Below are 17,421 nucleotides of genomic sequence, written 5' to 3'. Positions count from 1 at the left end.
AGCCCCGCCCACCCTCAGCCTGGCTCAGGCCTCCTCACTGCAGTCAAGAAGGGGCTGCTCAGGGGCTGTGCCGGCTGTGGGAAGGTTGGGGTCCAACAAGGATGAAGAAGACATAGATGAGGGTCCCGCCCAGGAAGACCTTGAGGAGTTTTAGGCCAGAACCCAGTCCTTTCCTGGCCTTCTTCCCTACTGAGCTGCTGCTGTGTGCAGGTGCTGTGCTCACTGCACAGGCTGCAAGGGGTTCTTGCTGGGTGACCTTGAACCAGCCATGTATCCACTCTGCCTTCTGTGCATTCCTCTTCTACAAATTAAGAGGTTGGAGACCAGGGTTCTTAACTGGGGACTGACATTGCACGGGTGTGTCTGAGTACATCTTTCCAGATCCAGGTTTCTCAGCCTCAACACTGTTGATGTTTTGGCCTGAACCATCCTTTCTTGGGAGGGGGGCGGGGGGCGGCTGGGCATTGTAGGATGTTTAATAACAACATCCATGGCCTTTACACGCTAGATGCCAGTACCGTCCCCCTCCCAGTTGTGACAATAAAATAATGTCTCCAGGTGTTGCCAAATGTGCCCTAGGGGGCAACATTGCCCCTGGTTCGGAAACATTGTAGAAGAGCTGCAGGAAACCCCTGGGCTAGATGAGCTGCAAGTTCATGGGTGTCCCCTTCTGTATGATGAGGGGAGAGCAGGACTGTTAGATGAGGCAATGGGTAGAAAGTGCTCCGCCTGTCTTCTTCCTCATCCCTGACTTTCTGGGATGTTAAAGGGTCTGCTGCCCAAAGGGTGGGCTTTTTTTTTTTTTAATGTTTATTTATTTTGAGAGAGAGAGAGCGCGCACGTGCGAGTGGGAGAGGGGCAGAGAAAGAGGGAGAGAGTCCACGCTGCCAGGGCAGAGCCCCACACAGGGCTCGATCCCACGACCCTGGGATCACGACCTGAGGCAAAACCAAGAGTCAGCAGCTCCACCCACTGAGCCACCCAGGCGCCCCTCGTGTTCTTTTTTTTTCTCCCCCAGGTTCTTTCTTAAAAGTGGCACCCCCTCAGGATCACCTGGGTGGCTCAGTCAGTTGAGCATCTGACTCGATTTCAGCTCAGGTCATGATCCCAGGGTCGTGGGATTGAACCCTGTGTGGGGCTCTGTGCTGACACTACAAAGCCCAGCCTGCTTGGGATTCTCTCTCCCCTTCTCTCTCTGCCCCTCCCCTCCCCTTGCACATGCATGTTGTCTCTAAAAAAAAAAAAAGAAAAGAAAAGAAAAGAGAAAGAACCCGAAAAGGCCAGTTCTTACCCACAGTCCTAAGGGAGGGCAGCACTTCAGGCACCCTCTCCGAACCCACCCAGCCACATGGCCTTTCTGCCCTCCCCTTCTGCCGCGGCCAGGCTGGGAGGGGTGCAAGAAGGTGGCACACTGCCATGGACCGTTTGGGAGGGGAAGCAGCGGGACCTCCTCTGGGCTCTGCTCTCTGTGCACCCTGCCAAGGCCGCCCACACCTACCGCCTCTCTGGGGCCCCTCGGTCCTGGCCTGGGAAAGCTGACTCCCCTGCACCCCAGTACCCACAGATACAGGCCCCAGCCATAAGCCTGACCTGTGTCCCCGTGAAAGCCCCAGGAAGAAAACAGGGCAAGGGCTAGAGCCAGCACTTGGCGCAGATGTTGGAAGCCTATAATCCTGCTTCCCAAGGCAAAGGGTACGTTCTTTGTCTCGTCTTGTCTCATCTCACTCGGCACTGCGGGAAGGGCCAGGAGGTCAGAGGTGAATTCAGCGGTGCACTGAGAAATGTCTGACAGCCAGCTCTCTGGGATGGGGTGAAGGGCCCCGATACGTGGCATTTGCTCGTTCCTAGCATGGCAGGTATCAAGGCACCAATGTGATGTCGCTGAACGCCAAGTTGGTCCACACCTTTGTAACGTGTATGTCCACACTCGACACGATAGCCATAAATAACCTTAGTTAAAAATTTTTTTTTCTAATGTTTTATTTATTTTTTGAGAGCGAGAGACAGAGTGTGAGTGGGGAAGGGGCAGAGAGAGAGGGAGACACAGAATCCGAAGCAGGCTCCAGGCTCCGAACTGTCAGCACAGAGCCTGACACGAGGCTCTAACCCACAAGAACTGTAAGATCATGACCTGAGCCAAAGTCTGACGCTTAACTGACGAGTCACCCGGGCGCCCCTAAATAACCTTAGTTTAGATATCAGGAAGATAATTGGGAAGTGGTGAGTTTTTAGCATGCATTTCCCTTTTGAAGAGACTGGTTTTAATTGTGAGTTTGTAAAATGTAATTATTAACAATGGCCGAGCTTAACAACCCGTTCACAAAATTCCTAAAAATTTAGCCAGCTCTCGAAAGCCACTGCCACCCAGCTCCAGTCCCCCACTAGGAATAGAGTGTGGTCCGTGACCCCGAGATCATACTAGCTGAGTAAGGAAGGCAGCCCCACCCGGGGTGGGGTCGTCAGGGAGGGACAAAGGGACACAGTGGGGCCATGGAGAACCTGAGGAGGCACTGGCCCTACCCAGAGGTTCAAGGAAGCCTTCCTGGAGGAGGTGGTGCCACATGGAACCTGAGGGAAGATTTCAGAGGATCCCAGAGAGGGGTGGGAAGTGTGCCAGGCTGAAGGGAGTGCCAGGGAAAGACCAGGAGAGGAGAGAGTGCTTGGCATGGACCAGAAACCGGGGGGGGGGGGTGCTCCTGTGCTGGTTCTGCTGTTGGCACCCCTGTACTTGGGGCAAGTCCCTTCCCTTCTCCAGGCTTCTCCCTTCTGTCAGACTGGGGCTTTGAACCAGATGGCCTCCAGGCCTGTTGGCTGTCTGGAGCCCCCAGGGGTCTGTGGAGGGGCCTGGGCAGTGTGTGTGTGGGGGGGGGGGTGTCTGGCCCACAGCCGACCCTGTGCACCCAAGCCATCCCCTCCCTTCCCCTCTGCCTTTCACCCCAGTTCCCCCAGGTGATGCCCGAAACTCCTGGTTTGGCTGCAGAAAGTAGCAATAATTACAGTCATTTACAGAAGAGTGTGCTCCTTCTAATTACCAAGCCATGCAATCCCAATTACACGTCTAAGGAAGCATCTCGGGAGCCCCCTTCCCACGGCCAGCCTGTCAGCTGCAGCCCCAGGCCATCCAGAATTGGGGAGGCGGGCCGGCAGCTGCTGCCAGACCTCCCTCCATGTCTCCCTTCATGCCCGACCATGCAGGAAACACTGGCTCAGAGGCCTGCCCTGGAAGGGGTGTGGAGGGAAGGGCGTGGGAGGAAGGGAGGCAGCCCCCAAGACGCGGGGCTTGAGACCCAGGAAGGGACAGAGGCTCTCTCTGGCAACGCAGGAGGCCTCCATGTACACGGCAGGTGCGCGGGCCCGACCGCAGCATGAGTCAGAGCCGGAGCCAGCAAGAGGCCGTTTCACATTTAGGAAGCAGTGGCCACCCGACTAGATGCAGATTCTCTGGTCTCATGTCCGTCACCACCTACTGCAAAACCCCCTCAGAAACAGCCCTCAGCCTGCGTTACATGCCTCCTGTGACAGGGAACCCAGGACCCCAAGTCTGTCTTCTCCATGAGGGCTCCATTTATGAGAAAGAGAAGCCTACCCAGGGGGTCCCATCTCAGCCCCCTAGAGCTACTCTTCCCTACGTCCGTGGGTCCCAACGGCTGCTGCTACCCACCGGTCCTCTCCCAGGCAGGTGTCTGGCCCCCAGACCTTGCCTGGCTCCTCAGCCAAACCACTTTCTGAGAGGACCCTGACTTGTGGCTTCCTGGAGCTTCCCTTGTACACGTGCTCCTGGGTGCCCACGGCCAATCCCACAGCTGACAACTCCTGAGGGGCTCCCATCCTGAGCCCCTGACCATCGCCTCCTACCCCCTCCCACAACCCGGCCATCCTGAGCAGCCCCCTGGCCCACCCCCACCCCATGCCCAACCCAACCCCATGAGCTTCCTCTGCCCTGTCCCCTTGACCTCCGGGCTTCAAAGCCTCAAACTCCAGCACTTCCTCCTCCCAAGTATATCCCAATTCCATCCCTCTTCAAGAACCCTGGTCCTGCCCCACTCAGGCCACCATCCTCTGTCACCTAGAACACCGCAAGACCTCTAGCTGGTCTCCCCGCTGAGTTCCACGAGGCAGTGGAGCCTGGAGATCGGGTGCAAGGCTTAGTGGGTTCCATTCTTGGCTCCTCAGCTCCAGGTCATGAGTGAGCTACTGAACATCTCTGTGCTACATTGTCGTCGTATTAGCACCTGCCTCCCAGGGTGCCTGTGAACGGTATGGTTCCCAAGGAATTCAGAGCGGCCGATAGGGGCTGGGGGCAAAGGGGATAAAACGAGGCAGAAAGGGGCACAGGAGCGAGGGCTCTGAGAACTTCTGTGTCCAACGAAGGCCCGTGAACTTGCTCCTGAGAAGATTGGAGAGCCTTCAGGATAAAATCTTCCACCAATGTTGCATCCTAGCTGGTGCCCAAGGGACGTCCTACCTCCTCTCCCGCAGAGCTGAGAGTCTGCTCTGCCCCAGGGAGGGTCTGGCCGCAGCCCCCACATCGGGTCTAGAGCTCTGCCGGTCACAGGCCTGTCCTGTCACCAGGCTTCAGGCCTCTCTCACCACGAGGGGCCGGGACGAGACAACCAGGGGTCCGACCTGACTCCCAACCTGGGAGGGTGTGCCCGTGGCCAGCGAGTGCCACTTGTGCCGGCACGGCCCTAGGGGCAGGAGTCTGGGGACAGTATCCTCCCAGAGTTACTCACCGCCCCTCCTCTGACACATATCAGCCACCTACAAAACTCTTCTGTAAACACATTGTTAGCCTGTTTAATTCTCATGGCAGTTCCGGGAGTTGGGCGTGTTTATCCCATTTTACTACGGGTACACTGAGCAGTGGTGCTGTTACACACCCGTCGAGGGCCCGCTCGAATAGTTGGTGCTGGGGTAGGAGGGAGGCTGAGGGTTGCTCCTGAAGCCAGCGAGGCCTGGAGGAGAGCATGGAGGCCGGCAGGTGGGAGAGGGGTCACAGAGACTCAGAGGGGTTGCCCAGGGCTGAGGCCTGTCAGACACAAAGAAGAGGGGTAGGCAGAGGGAGGGCTCTCAAGCTATGGTCTGGGGTAACCTCCCTGAGCCACTCTGATGATTGTACAGATCGAGAAACTGAGGTCTAGGCAGGAACAGAAACTTGCATAATAAGGTCACTCAGCCTGCCAGAGGCCAAGCTGGGACCTGTCTCTTGGCTGTGGCTCTACCCCTACCCAGTGTATCCTGAACTGGCCAGTGTTGGGGGGGATGCTGGTGGGGAGGGAGGCCTGGCTGAGGCCGGGGTCCCAGGGCACACCCAGCTTGGCCTTGGGGACAACCGGGGATCCAGCCTCTCTTGAGGCCCCAGCAGCTCGCACTGGGCTGCCCAGCAGGCACTGATGAAATCTCTGGCCTTTCTGGACGGCCAGCAGAGGGTGGTGCTGACCCAGAGTAAAAGCTCCCAGGTGCCCAGCCACCTCCCCAACGACCATCCCCAGGTCCCAGAGCAGGTGTAGGGGAGGGGCAAACAGAGGGGGAACCGAGTTCCCAGGAGCAAGAAGAACTTGCAGGGCTGAAAATCAGGACCGATGCAGTCCCCTCCTCCTGCCTAAGGGTCCGGTTTGCCCAACTGAGCACTGGAGAAAATCGGCCCTTCTCCCCCTCCTTACATGCCCACGGCTTAGAGAACATTTTGGATATGCACCCAGCTCCATCCAACCTCTGCTCCCTGGAAAAGAGAATGCATCCTAGGCTGCAGCCCTACATAGAAAGTTGTTTTGCAAAGGAGGCTGGACTTAAGGAGGAACTTCCCAAGATCTCCACAGAGTGTCCCTGATGGATTCCAGGATTGTCCTTGTACCGAAAGCCTGCTCTGGGGGACCAGGAAGATGGTCAGACTGCTGTGGGGCGAGAAGGGTCGGATGTCTCTGTACTGTCTCAGTTCCCCCTTAGGTGAAGGGAGATAATTTTCCCCAGGACAGCGAGTGTGGGGAGTGGGGTGATGAACCGTTCCGGGCCCCAGAAGAGATCCCAGCACAGGGCAGTTGGCCCATTGTGGGAGAGCTCCACGTCGCCGCTAACAGCCCAAGACCCTTCCCACTGGTGAGGTTTCCTATTCCCAGTCTTCTAGAATCTGGTCACAGCAGGAATCCCTGCTCTGACTGAGAGCTCACTATATCCCCTGAGGCCTCCTCTCAAAGTCCCAGATGTCCAGCTTCTAGGGACAAAAGTCCCGGGACAGGAGGCAATGCAGGGTCTGAGGCACTGAGGGTACTGAGATCCCCGGGGTCAGAAAGAACCACCGGCCCTGCCCCTGCCGAGACTTAAAATGCCCAGGAGGCTGGAGGCTGCCATCCAGGTGTTCTGTGCTTTGCTGTGCAAGTCGTACCCTCTGTGGTCCTCAGCACCCAGCCTGGCTGTGCTTTGTCGGGGACAGACCATATGGTCTTCCAGGGGCCCCTTCCAGCATCACGACCCTAGAGATTCCCACCGATGCCCCCACATCCCCACATCCAGGCGAAGTCTGCGGGAAAGCCCCCCTGTAAAGGCCAGTTGTCCTACACTTAACCCTGCAGTCCTCACAAGCTGACGGGCTCCTCTGCCCAAGAAAGCAGACCAGGTGGGCAGGGAGCTGGGTGCCCCAGCGGGCACCCCGGAGACCGCGAGGCAAGGACAACGGAGATGGGGACACACAGGAGGGATAGCATCCTGGCAGGTGGCAGGCTGTACTGCCTAGAGGGGTCTGTGACTCACGGGATAGGAGGACAAAGGGGCATTTCCTCCCAAAGCCGAAACCAGACAGGGAGGAAAGAATACACATCCTGAAGCCTTTGTTCTCCCAGGTGCACTTCCAGGTCGGCCCTGCCATGAATCACTGTGACTCTCCTGCCCTGCTGCCTCATGCTATCGTCAGAGTCTGGGGCTCTCGATTCCACAGTCAGAATACCCCACCCCCTTCCTCTGCCACGAGCACCCCGGGTCAGCCACCACCACCTCTGTCCTGGACCACGGTAAGAGCTTCTTCCAACCATTCCGCTCATGACTCTCCGCTCCCTTCGGGGGCTTTTTCATCCCTCAAATGGCAAAGGTGGGCCTCCTGAGGCCCCCATCCCCTCCCCAGCCACCGGGCTCTTCCTCAGCCCCTCCCACCGACGCCCCCTCTGTTCCCTCTGCCTGGAATCCCCCTCCCACTCATTTTTGCCTAATTGGTACCTACTCTTCAGGTTCAAGCTAAGTCATCTCCTAGAAGCTTTCCCTGCCCCCCCAACTAAATCAAATCCCCCATGACGTGTGCCCCTGGCACCACACACCCCTCTCTAGCCCTTGTGGGAGCTGCGTGTATCTTATGAGGTTTACCACTAGGTCAAAACCGTGTCTAGTTTGCCCTCTGTCGTCTCCACAGCATGTGGCACGGGGCCAGGCCCTCGGTAAACAGGCGCTGAATGGATGGATGTCCTGTGGTGGGTCTGCAGCCCCTCACCTCCCACCCTACCGGGCCCCAGCTCCTCCCTGTAACGCTTGTCATCTGCAGTCCGTGGAGCCTCCTACTGGTTGGGCTCTGTGCTAGAGACTGGGCAGCGCCCCCAGACCCCAAGACCAAGGCCAGACTGAAGACCCTTGCAAGTTCCCCAAAGGGCACCAAGGATAGCCCCCGTGACACTAATTGCCATGACCTAGTGACTCGGAGGAAGCCAGTCCTCCGGAACCCAGCCCCCCAACTGGAGGAGCCCGAACTAGAACCAGATGCCCAGAGACAGCCAGGGCCTAGCCCAAGGTCACACAGCAAGGCCGCCACAAAGCTATACCAAGAATCCAGGGCGCCAGCTCCAGCTTAGGGTTCTCCCCGCGCTATATAAATGTGGCTATTTTTAGGAAGCTAATTAGCAAGTCAAATATGACTCCTGCTAATAATAATACCACCTTTATGCTTTTCAGTCTCTGCATCACCTCATTTGCTCCTGCAGCAGCGGAAGGACCAAGCAGTGAAGTAGGAGGTGATCTCATCAGAAAGGTGTGGTCAGGAAGGAGGAAGTGACTGGTCCTTCAGCCTGTCCCACCAGCTCAGTTTAGCGATGCTCCCTGAGGCCACAATGTCCCAGAGGCTCCTACGTCTGTCTGTCTGTCTGTCCCGGGCCTGGCTCAGAGTGTCTCAGGTGGCCTGCTGTCCTTGTAGGGCCCCCAACTCCACCCACCCAGCTGAAGTCAGCTTCCCGCCCCTGGGAGTCCCCACTCCATGCTAGTTTCAGTCCCAAACCTGCCTCCTCATGCCTACTGGGCTTTAGGTGGCTTTGAGGGCTGGTATCCACTGGGTAGATTTTTTTTTTTTTTTTCCCTGCGAATCTGTAGCACATGTAAAGGATAGTTCTGGGAAAAGAGGCATGGGCAGCCTAGTTCGATAGCCTGGGCTGCCCCCCATCTCAGGACCCCAGCTAGAATGAAGGACGGCTTCGGGTGCCCGGGTGGTTCAGTGGGTTATGCATCCAACTTCGGCTCAGGTCACGATCTCACAGTTCGTGAGTTCCAGCCCCACATTGCGCTCTCTTCTGTCAGCACAGAGACTGCTTCGGATCCTCTGTCCCTCTCTCCCTGCCCTTCAAGCACGCTCTCTCTCTCTCAAAAATAAAATAAACATTTTTTAAAAAAGAATGGAGGACAGCCTTGTCCCAAGAAGGGATAGAAAGTCAGGTCCAACCTCTTGTCCTACAGCCCCATCTCCTGCCCGCTCCCTCCTCCCCTGCAGAAGCTCCTGGGACATCCGGTGGCACCAGACAGGGCTGGGCTCAAACATGATGTCAGATCCTCGATTGCTTCCTGTGACCTTCCTGGAGGAGAGGGGTGCGTCCCACTGGGATGCAGCCGGGCTATTCTGTCAGGAAATGGGTCGGGGCAGAGCCCCTGTTTCTCAAATGGGCAACTGAAGCACAGGCCAGAATGCTGTGCCCCTCACCTCCAGTAAGAGCCTGCACCGAGGGTGCCTGGGTGGCTCAGTCGGTTAAGCCCCTGACTCTTGATCTCACAGTTCCTGAGTTCCCGCCCTGTGTCAGGCTCCTCACTGACAGTGCTGAGCCTGCTTGGGAGTCTCTCTCTCTCCCTCTCTCTCTTTGCCTTCCCTTTGCTCTCATTCTTGCTCTCTCACACTCAAAATGAATAAACTCAGCATGCACTGAGCCCCCAGGGGCCCAGAACCCACCCAGGAGGGTGGTGGGTGAGACAAGAGTACCCCTGGGCTGGTTTCCAGGACTCTCAGCTCACAGGACAAGGACCCTCTGTGGTAGGTCCTTCACCCAGACTCAGGCTGGGGAGCTCTGCGGTCAGGAAGGCTTCTCAGAAAGGGGGCACCGTGGGGCAGTGAGACAGGGCAGAGCAGGTGCAAAGGCGTGGAGGGGAGGATGGGCTCAGGGATCCCCGCTGAGATGAACGCCCCTGGCCTCGCAGGCCTCAGCTGGCTAGACTAGCCTGCAGGGGAAGACTCTGGGCTCCCGGCCCACCACAGTTTTGACACGAGTGGGCCCCCAGGTATGGTAACTGTCCCGGGAACTGCCCCCTGGAGTCTCTTCACTGATAAGTCAGGCTCTGGCTCTCGGTCCCTGTGGGGCAGGCAGGGAGGGACTGCTTCCAGGAGGAAGACAAAGGCCATCCCAGTGAGAGAGAAGTAGAGGCCTCCTGGGGTGGCTCATGGGTGCCCAGGGGCGATGGGTGCCCCTCCCTCCCTCCATTGCCTGGGCACCCCCTTCACCCAGTCCCAGACCTGGTCCTCACCCACAGGAGGCCCCCCACCCCAGGGGCTCTCTTGGCAGGGGTCAACGATGATGCGGACACAGAAAGAACAGAGCTATCAGTGAACAAAGGGAGAGGGGAAAAGGCGCTGCCTGTGCGGGAGTCGTTCCTGAGGTGGCGGCGGGCATCACGGGCTGCGTGTCTGAGGGAGGAAGCATGAGATCGCCTCTCCGCCAAGTGTAGAGTTCCTGACCAGAGACTCGGCCTCATGGCCGCAGCTCAGGACATACGTCAGCCTTCCCGGGAAATCCCTGTTACCCCCTGCCAGGGGCCTTTCTATCCTAATGGAAAAGGTCTCTGAATTGCCTCCGAACCCTGGTAGCAGGGACCCCCAATCCCCCTGGTCCCCTCTGGGATGGGAGGGGGAACGTACATTAGGGGACCCAGCAGGGGCCATGCTGAGCCCAAAGGCAGGCGGCAGCAACGTGGAGGGGGGTTTAGACACCGACAGCCTTGTGGCAGGGGCCGTGCCCCCTCCCCGAGGTGAGGGAGGCACCCGGCAGCAGGGCGGCAGGACAGGTGCAGGAGTCCCGAGGTCAGGCCTGTCACACAGCATCAGGGAAGGAGCGGCCAGTACCCAGGGAGGAGCCTCAGGGCAGCTGTAGCTTTTCAGCTGAGTGAGCGAGAAACATGGGCTAAAGTGGAGTTAGTGCCCCACTTTCCCGGCACGAGCTAGGGAGGGCTGCCCACTGCCCGCGGGGTCGGGGACTGCGTGGTCCGCAGAGTCAGAAGAGGCAGCGTGAGATCAGGGCTCAGAGAGGGGGGCGGGCGTGTGGCAGCAGACATCCTTCCCCCATCCCACATGAGGAGAATGAGGTTCACTAGGTAGGAAGGAAGGGATCCCTGATGTCCGGGGGGGGGGGGGGCGCTCCTTAGACTGTGAGCTCAGCAAGGCACAGTGGCCTGCGCCTCCCTGGTCCAGTGGGGCTCAAGTTCTGGATGCAAACAGGGCAGGCGATGGACTCTGGAGCTAGGTCCTGGGAGTACCCCAAGAGTAGCTTCAAACTTAGACCCAGGCAGGAAGGGCTCCTGTCCTGGGCCCTGCACATTAGAGGAATCCACTCTGACCCTCCTCTGGTTTCACCCCCACAATCGAGGGGCAAAATGCCCATGAGCCAAGGGGACATGCCCACCCAAGGCCCATGCTCTTCCTCCGCATGCAGGACCCCAGAACTCCCTGCCCCACAGTCTGCGTGGGCCTGTCCCCTGGCCCTGCGGCTGGTATGCACACCCCAGGCCTAAGGGGTAGCCAAGGGCAGCTGTTGCCTGGTCTGTGAATGAAACATGGCTGGATGGCCTGGGACAGCCTTGGGCAGTATCCAAAGTTGGAGCCAGGAGAGGAGTTGGGGGAGGGGATCTCCTCACCCTGCCACATTCCAGCACTGGACCCCAGGAGTCCAAGAGTTCTAAATTGCACTCTGACTTTCCAGGTTGTTCTCCGGGCATAATTATCCACGTAAGAGGCTAGAATGTATTCCATTTAGCAATTTGTTAGCTTGATGTATAACCTTTAAATATCTAGACATATATGGGCCTCCCCTTGTGCTTCTGTTCTGAGCCCCACAAATGTTAGGGGTGGGCCTTGCAGAGGCGCTTCCTGCAGGGCCCCCCCACCACATGGTCCCTCATGCTTGCTCTGAAGTTCATGGTCTCTTTCCTTCAGGATGCCGGGGAGGGACATGAACCCCAAACGCCCAGGCTAGACCATCAACTCCCTGACGCAGGGACCAAGTCTTAAAGCTCTACTCCATTTCATTCCAGAGCTGACTCAGTCCCAGCACCTAGCAGCTGACAGTGAGGGGCATCCCAGGAGCCTGGGGTCCTGGGGGAAAGGAAGTAGTACTAACTGAGCACCTTCTATGGGCCAGGCTCTGAAAGAATCTCCCCTAATCCTCAGGAATCTTCTGGGCACATTGTCATTGTTTACACCCCTTTGTTGAAGAAGAGGAAAAGGTTCCAATTGCTTACAGACCTTGCCCGAGGTCACACAGAGCCTCACTCTGAGCCCCGAGCCTATACCCTTTGCTCTTAAGCAGGCAGAGACTAGTGGGAGGCATTTCTGGCTAGGGCATCTGCGGGAGGCTAGGGACCAGCAGAGAGCTGGCCTCTGGGTATCACAATGGGCAGGGGGGCGGGGGACAGATCGAGCCATCATGTGTGGACTCCAGGCTCTGGTCACTAGCCCCCTCAGGGGCCAATCCCGAGTCTCCAGTGGGGTCCTGGGGACTGAGCGTTGTCTGAGAAGCAGGTCATGTGCTAAGTACCCCCCTTGGAGCCTCTCTCAGGCCCTGAGTGCCTCTCACCAGAGGTGAGGACCCCTTTCACAGGTTCGTATGAGCCTCAGGAGCCCCAGGCATCTAGGAAACCAGCCACTGAGATAGGAGGGGAGATTAGACATTTATCCGGCCACATGGAGTGTTTGGCCCACCATGTGCAGGGGACAGATAACACCATGGCCAGGCCTCTCCTCTCCACACTCACCTCCATGTCAGTGACCTCCATGTCACAGCACGGTGGGGCCTTGGGTGAGTCACTGAGCCTCCCACAGCCTCAGCTTTCCCGCTTGTCAAGAAGGGAAAACAACAGTGTCCTCTCTTTGAGGCCTTTTCACACCAGGTGAGTAATAACCAGCTCTGGGCCTCGCACCTGCTCACACTGCATGTGTGTGTGCGTGTGCGTGTGTGTGTGTGTGTGTGTGTAGGGGGAGGGTCACACAATGAAGGTTAGTTCCTTTTCCCCGAAATTAACAGCAGTAGTTCCGATTTTCAGAAAAGAGGAAGTAGGTGGATTCCTGAGAACATTTTGACCAGAGGGGCAGACCCACCCCCCTGGCAAACCTCTAGCTCTACTGATTCAGTAGGTGAGGTCAGGTGTCCCACAAAGGGAGGGGGTGACCAGACTCGAGCTGTAAAGCCAGCACTTCTCCCCTGAATTCTTGTCTACCTGGACCTGCCTCCACCCGTCCATTCCCTCCTGGAACGTTTGGCCCCCTGCCCTGGAGAGGGTGGTGGGGTGGTGAGCTCCTGGGGGCCTGCCCCGGCAGGGGGCAGGAGGCAGACACAGGGCAGTGAGCATCTGTGGTCCGGTCACACTCAGCAACGACCCTGTGGCACCCAATGCTGCCGAGCAGTGCCCAGGCGCCCCTGCCTGGCAGGCTGGGCTCCCCAGCTGGCCCTCAGTGCCTCTTGGCATCAAACCCTCTGTTTACGGCCTTCCCGTCCTCCGGGAGCCCTCTCTCGGCCTCACCTCCAGCTCTGCCCAGCAGCCCCTGAAAGCGTTGTTCCCCCTCTGCCTCCGTGGCTGCCTCCAACCTCCCACCTCCCCTTGACCTCAGAGATCTGACTCCCGCCAGCGCTCCGCCAGGGTCACTGGCAACCTCTCTGTTGTTACTCTGTGGCACTTCCCTGCCACCCCAGATTCGCCTCCTCAGTGTTGTTCCACTCACCCCCAGACCTCTCACCTCGCTGGCCTCTCCTCCTGCAGGCCCCTTCTTGCGTCTCTCTTCTCCCGGTGCCACCTGCAAGTGAGCCCCCACCCCGAGCTCTGTCCCCGGGCTTTTCCTCTTCCTCCCGAGGAGACAGACCTCTCCCACCCCTAGCTTGTACTCCCCCTGCATCTTCGGGGCTCCAGCCCCCTGGTGCCTCTCCTGACCAGACCACATAATGCACATGCTTACATGATACCACTTCTGGCTGCCTCTCAGGATCTCCCCGAAACCTGCTCTCTCTCTCTCTCTCTCTCTCTCATTGACCCAGATGCTGAAGCCAAGCACACCTTTCACTTTCTCCCTCCAGATCTCATCCAGTCTCAAGGCATCAAGTGTCTTCTATGCTGTGGACACCCGAACACCCACACACACGCACCTGCCATCCCATGTCCAGACCTCTCTCTCCCCAGTTGCTCGCTCTGTGATCCGCTTGATGTCTAACACCTCGGATGTCCCAGGTCCTGCTCCTCTGCCTAGAATGCCCTTCCCCTGTGTGTCTGCAAGGCTCACTCCCTCACCACCTTTATGCCTTCTTTTAAATGTCACCTTCTTGGTGAGACTTGCCCTGGCCACCCCATTTAAAACTGCAAAAGAGGGGTGGGGGGCGCCAGGGTGGCTCACTCAGTTAAGCGTCCGAACCTTGATTTTGGCTCAGGTCATGATCTTGTGGCTCGTGAGATAGAGCCCCATGTGGGGCTCTACGCTGACATCACAGAGCCTGCTTGGGATTCTCTCTCTCCCTCTCTCTCTCTCTCTGCCTCTCCTCCCTCCTGAAAATAAATAAATAAACATTAAAAAGAAAAAAAAAAAAAACCTTCAGAAGCTTCCTTGGCCAGGACTGCCTGTCACCACCCTTGCCTTTATTTTATGTTTTCCGCCCTTCTAACAGACTATGTAATTTACATATCATGATGTTTATTGTCTTTCTCCACCAGCTAGAATGAAAGTTCCTTAAGGGCATAGATTTGTCTGTTTTGGGGATTGAGGCAAGCCCGGTTCCCAGAACAATGCCTGGCACGAAGTACCTAGTACAGACACTCCATGATTTTGCTACACGAGTGTGTGAACAATGGGATCTTGGGCCCCTTCCACAGCGGCCACACCCCACTCGCCACCAGGGCTTGTTTCTACCTTCTTAAACACTTTCAAATCTACACCTGAGTCCTCATCCCCAAAGCCACTGCTTTCCCCCAGGCCCTATTGCTCCGATGTCTGGATTGTTACCACAGCCTTCTGACTCTCCCTCGCCTCCAGCTGGCCCCCTCCAGGCCACCGCTCTGAGAGGACGCGGCATGGGCTCAGGAGCCAGACTCTGGATTCTTTCTCTGCCTGTGCCGTTTACTGGCTGTGTGACTTTGGGCTGGTTCCCTAACCTCTCTGTGCTCTATTCCCTTATTTGTGAAATAAGGGTGATGATAATAGCACCCCCCCCCCCTTGTGGGATGAGGAGTTGTTGAGAGGTTTAAATGATACAACATGGGTAAAGCGTGTTATAAATGTGGGTCATTGCTTTGCAGTTGCCAGATCTTGTTACCAGACAGAGCAGATCAGAACTTACTGAAAACTATCCCTCGGCTCCTGGTGGTTTCCAGTTTCTTCTCTGAAAGAGAGGGACCCTCCCAAGCGGGCCTCCATCTTGCTTGCCTGGCATTGTCCCCTCGTTCCAATCATGCGAAATTCCCCGTGTCTCCGGACCCGTCTGTCACGCTGCGTCCTGCCCCTGCCGGGACTTGAGCCACTTTCTCTGCCCTCCGCTGACTCGTACTTGCTTTTTCACTTGACAAAAACCCCAGAGCTTTTTTGCACCGTCACACACAGAGAGCTTCCACATTCTTTTCACAGCTTCATGGTAGTCCATCACGGGGACATGCCGTAGGCTCAGCCCGTCCCACGCTGATGGACAGACAAGGTGTTCCCAATCTGTTCCTACCACAACAGTGCAGCCGTGAATGCTCTTGTGAGCACGTCGCATGTGTGTGGGTGTCTCTGTGGGACAGAATCCCAGGAGTAGGATTGCTGGGCCAAGGGTGACGGGCTGCCCTCCTACTGCCTCGCTGACCTGGCGTGTGCCCCAGCAGAGCCTGGATCTGCACACAGGGCGGGGCTCTGAACTCACGCTCCCCTCTGTACCAAGCTGCCGTTCCTCGGAACTAGGGCCCGAGCCTGCAGTGGGACTGATGGTCCCCTCTGCTTTCTGCCTCTGTCACGATCGGCCTCCTGGAGCCTGCAGGGAGGGATACTGGGGGGCCCAGCTGGGAGCACTGGGGAGGCCAGCCCCCAGACTCTGGAAGAACTCTTTGAGCCTTCATGCATACCAGGGGACGGGGTACGGACTCCTGCCCAGGCCCCCCCACCCCGCCCCCGGGTGTCTTCTCTCCTGGCTGCTGCCTCTGACCTACCCATCAGCACACACAGTACCCTGCGTTGGCTCCCTCAGAGATAGGGCAGGAGTGGCAGCCGGTGAGCAGGCTGCAGGGCCTTCGAGGTTGTTCAGACCGAATGGCGGAGCTCCGAGACACTGGCATGAGGGCAGCTCCAGAGAGCCAGCCCAGGCCATGCCACAGCTCAGCTGGCTCGTGAGGGCGGCCTCCCGCTGGCCCTCACTGAGGCAGAGCCCGGTCAGCTGCCATCTGCCGTGGGGTGGGGGCTGTCCTTGCCAGCTTCGTGCAGGAGGCCTCCTTGCACGGATGTGAGGGGCTCAGGAGGGTCCTAGCTCCCCGCCCCTCGGCTGAGGCCTCTGGGTCCTTGCAGAGCCTCCCTGCTCACCGTCTGCCTTCCTGTCCCCACGCATCCACTCCAGTCAGTCACATGGAAACACTTGAGTGCCCCACATAGGTCGTTCTGCCTCCTACCTCTGTGTCTCTGACCCAGCAGGTGCCCCTGTCTCCATCTTTGCCTAGCTAACGCCTGCTTCTCCACAAAGACAGAATCCAAGAACCACTTTGGTTTTAATGCCCCCCCACCACCACCGCAACTCCGCGGTCCTCCGGCCCCCCCGGACTATTCATCCCAAAGACACCGATGACATCCTGATGTCTGTCCTCACAGCGCCACCAGCCTGGGCAGCTAAGCCAACCACGCAACCCCGGGGGAGTTTTAGCCATGCGGAGCCCTTGGCCTTGCCAAAATCCCCCACCCGACTGTGCCACAACACAAGGGCAGCCCCAAGGAAAAGCCAGTCCCTTGTAGGCCCTATGTTAAAGATGTAGAACTTGCCCCTGAAGCCCCATAGGAATGCCGTGATGGGGAAGTGAGGCCTTCAGGAGGCCAGAGGAGGGGGAGGCACTTCAACGCCATCATCTTCTGGACTTCCCCATGTCCCCATAACTCGAGTTTCTTTATAAGCAGCCACAGGGACAGGCGTGGGGCCTGCCGGGGAACAAGATCAAAAGCTACCATCAACCTGTGTGAGCTGAGTTCCGAGATGAGGAAATGAAGGGACATGGGGGAAGGGGAGGCTTGAGAGCCACGGGGCTCCCTCCCAGCTCCCCTCTGAGCACCCAGGTCAGGCTGGTCCCACCTGTCTACACCCCATCGGCACTACCACCACTGCCTTCACCAGAGCCCTGAGCCTGCTGGTGGGAGGACCAAGGGCTGCGTCTACCCTGTCCCCACACACTTCAACACCTGGTCTGGCCAGGGACTTACCCTGGGGCCCTGTGAGTCACTGAGAATATGCAAGTGAGAGGGTGAGCACATTTCAGCTTAGTCCTATAAAGTATGAGTTCATGGAGCAAACATTCCCCAAATCGTGCTTTTGAGGCCAGCCACTGGAGGCTCCAAGCTCCACTACGTGCCAGCCAGGCCTGGCCTGTAGCTCACCCCTACCCATGGAGGACCGACCCAGCCAGGCTCCAGCCTCCTCCCTCAGACTGTAGGACCTGGCAGGGACAGGAAAGCAGACTGAGGGAGGTGGCCATGGCTCATGGTGGGCCCATCCCCCCACCCCTAATCCCGGGGTCTCAGGGGGCAAGTCAGGCAGAACTGAAACTGGGCAGAGGACAAATGGGTCTAAGCAGGCCCCAGGGACCTCCACTGCTCACGCCTCACCTACATACACCTTGCCCAGGGTCCCTCCCCCCAGCCTGGGAAAATCTTTGAAGCTTGGCTTCCTCCTACCTGGGCCTCCCTTTCAGCCTCCTGCCACCTTCCCTTCCCTACCC

At 57.9% G+C, this 17,421-nt stretch overlaps 1 long non-coding RNA gene across 1 annotated transcript; it reads left to right on the top strand.

The window, feature by feature from the left end:
* The first annotated feature begins 12,285 nt into the window (after positions 1 to 12,285).
* Positions 12,286 to 15,212, top strand: LOC109262599 (uncharacterized). The gene is made up of 2 exons (XR_008416915.1): positions 12,286 to 12,387; positions 14,776 to 15,212. It is a non-coding gene; the product is annotated as an uncharacterized LOC109262599 (long non-coding RNA).
* The last annotated feature ends 2,209 nt before the right edge of the window (positions 15,213 to 17,421 follow it).

This window comes from Panthera pardus, unplaced genomic scaffold (assembly GCF_024362965.1).
Source record: "Panthera pardus isolate Hobbes unplaced genomic scaffold, ASM2436296v1 HiC_scaffold_24, whole genome shotgun sequence".
NCBI classification, from domain to species: domain Eukaryota; kingdom Metazoa; phylum Chordata; class Mammalia; order Carnivora; family Felidae; genus Panthera; species Panthera pardus.
Note: the sequence above shows the minus strand (reverse complement) of the source record. Positions and strands in the feature narration are given on the sequence as shown.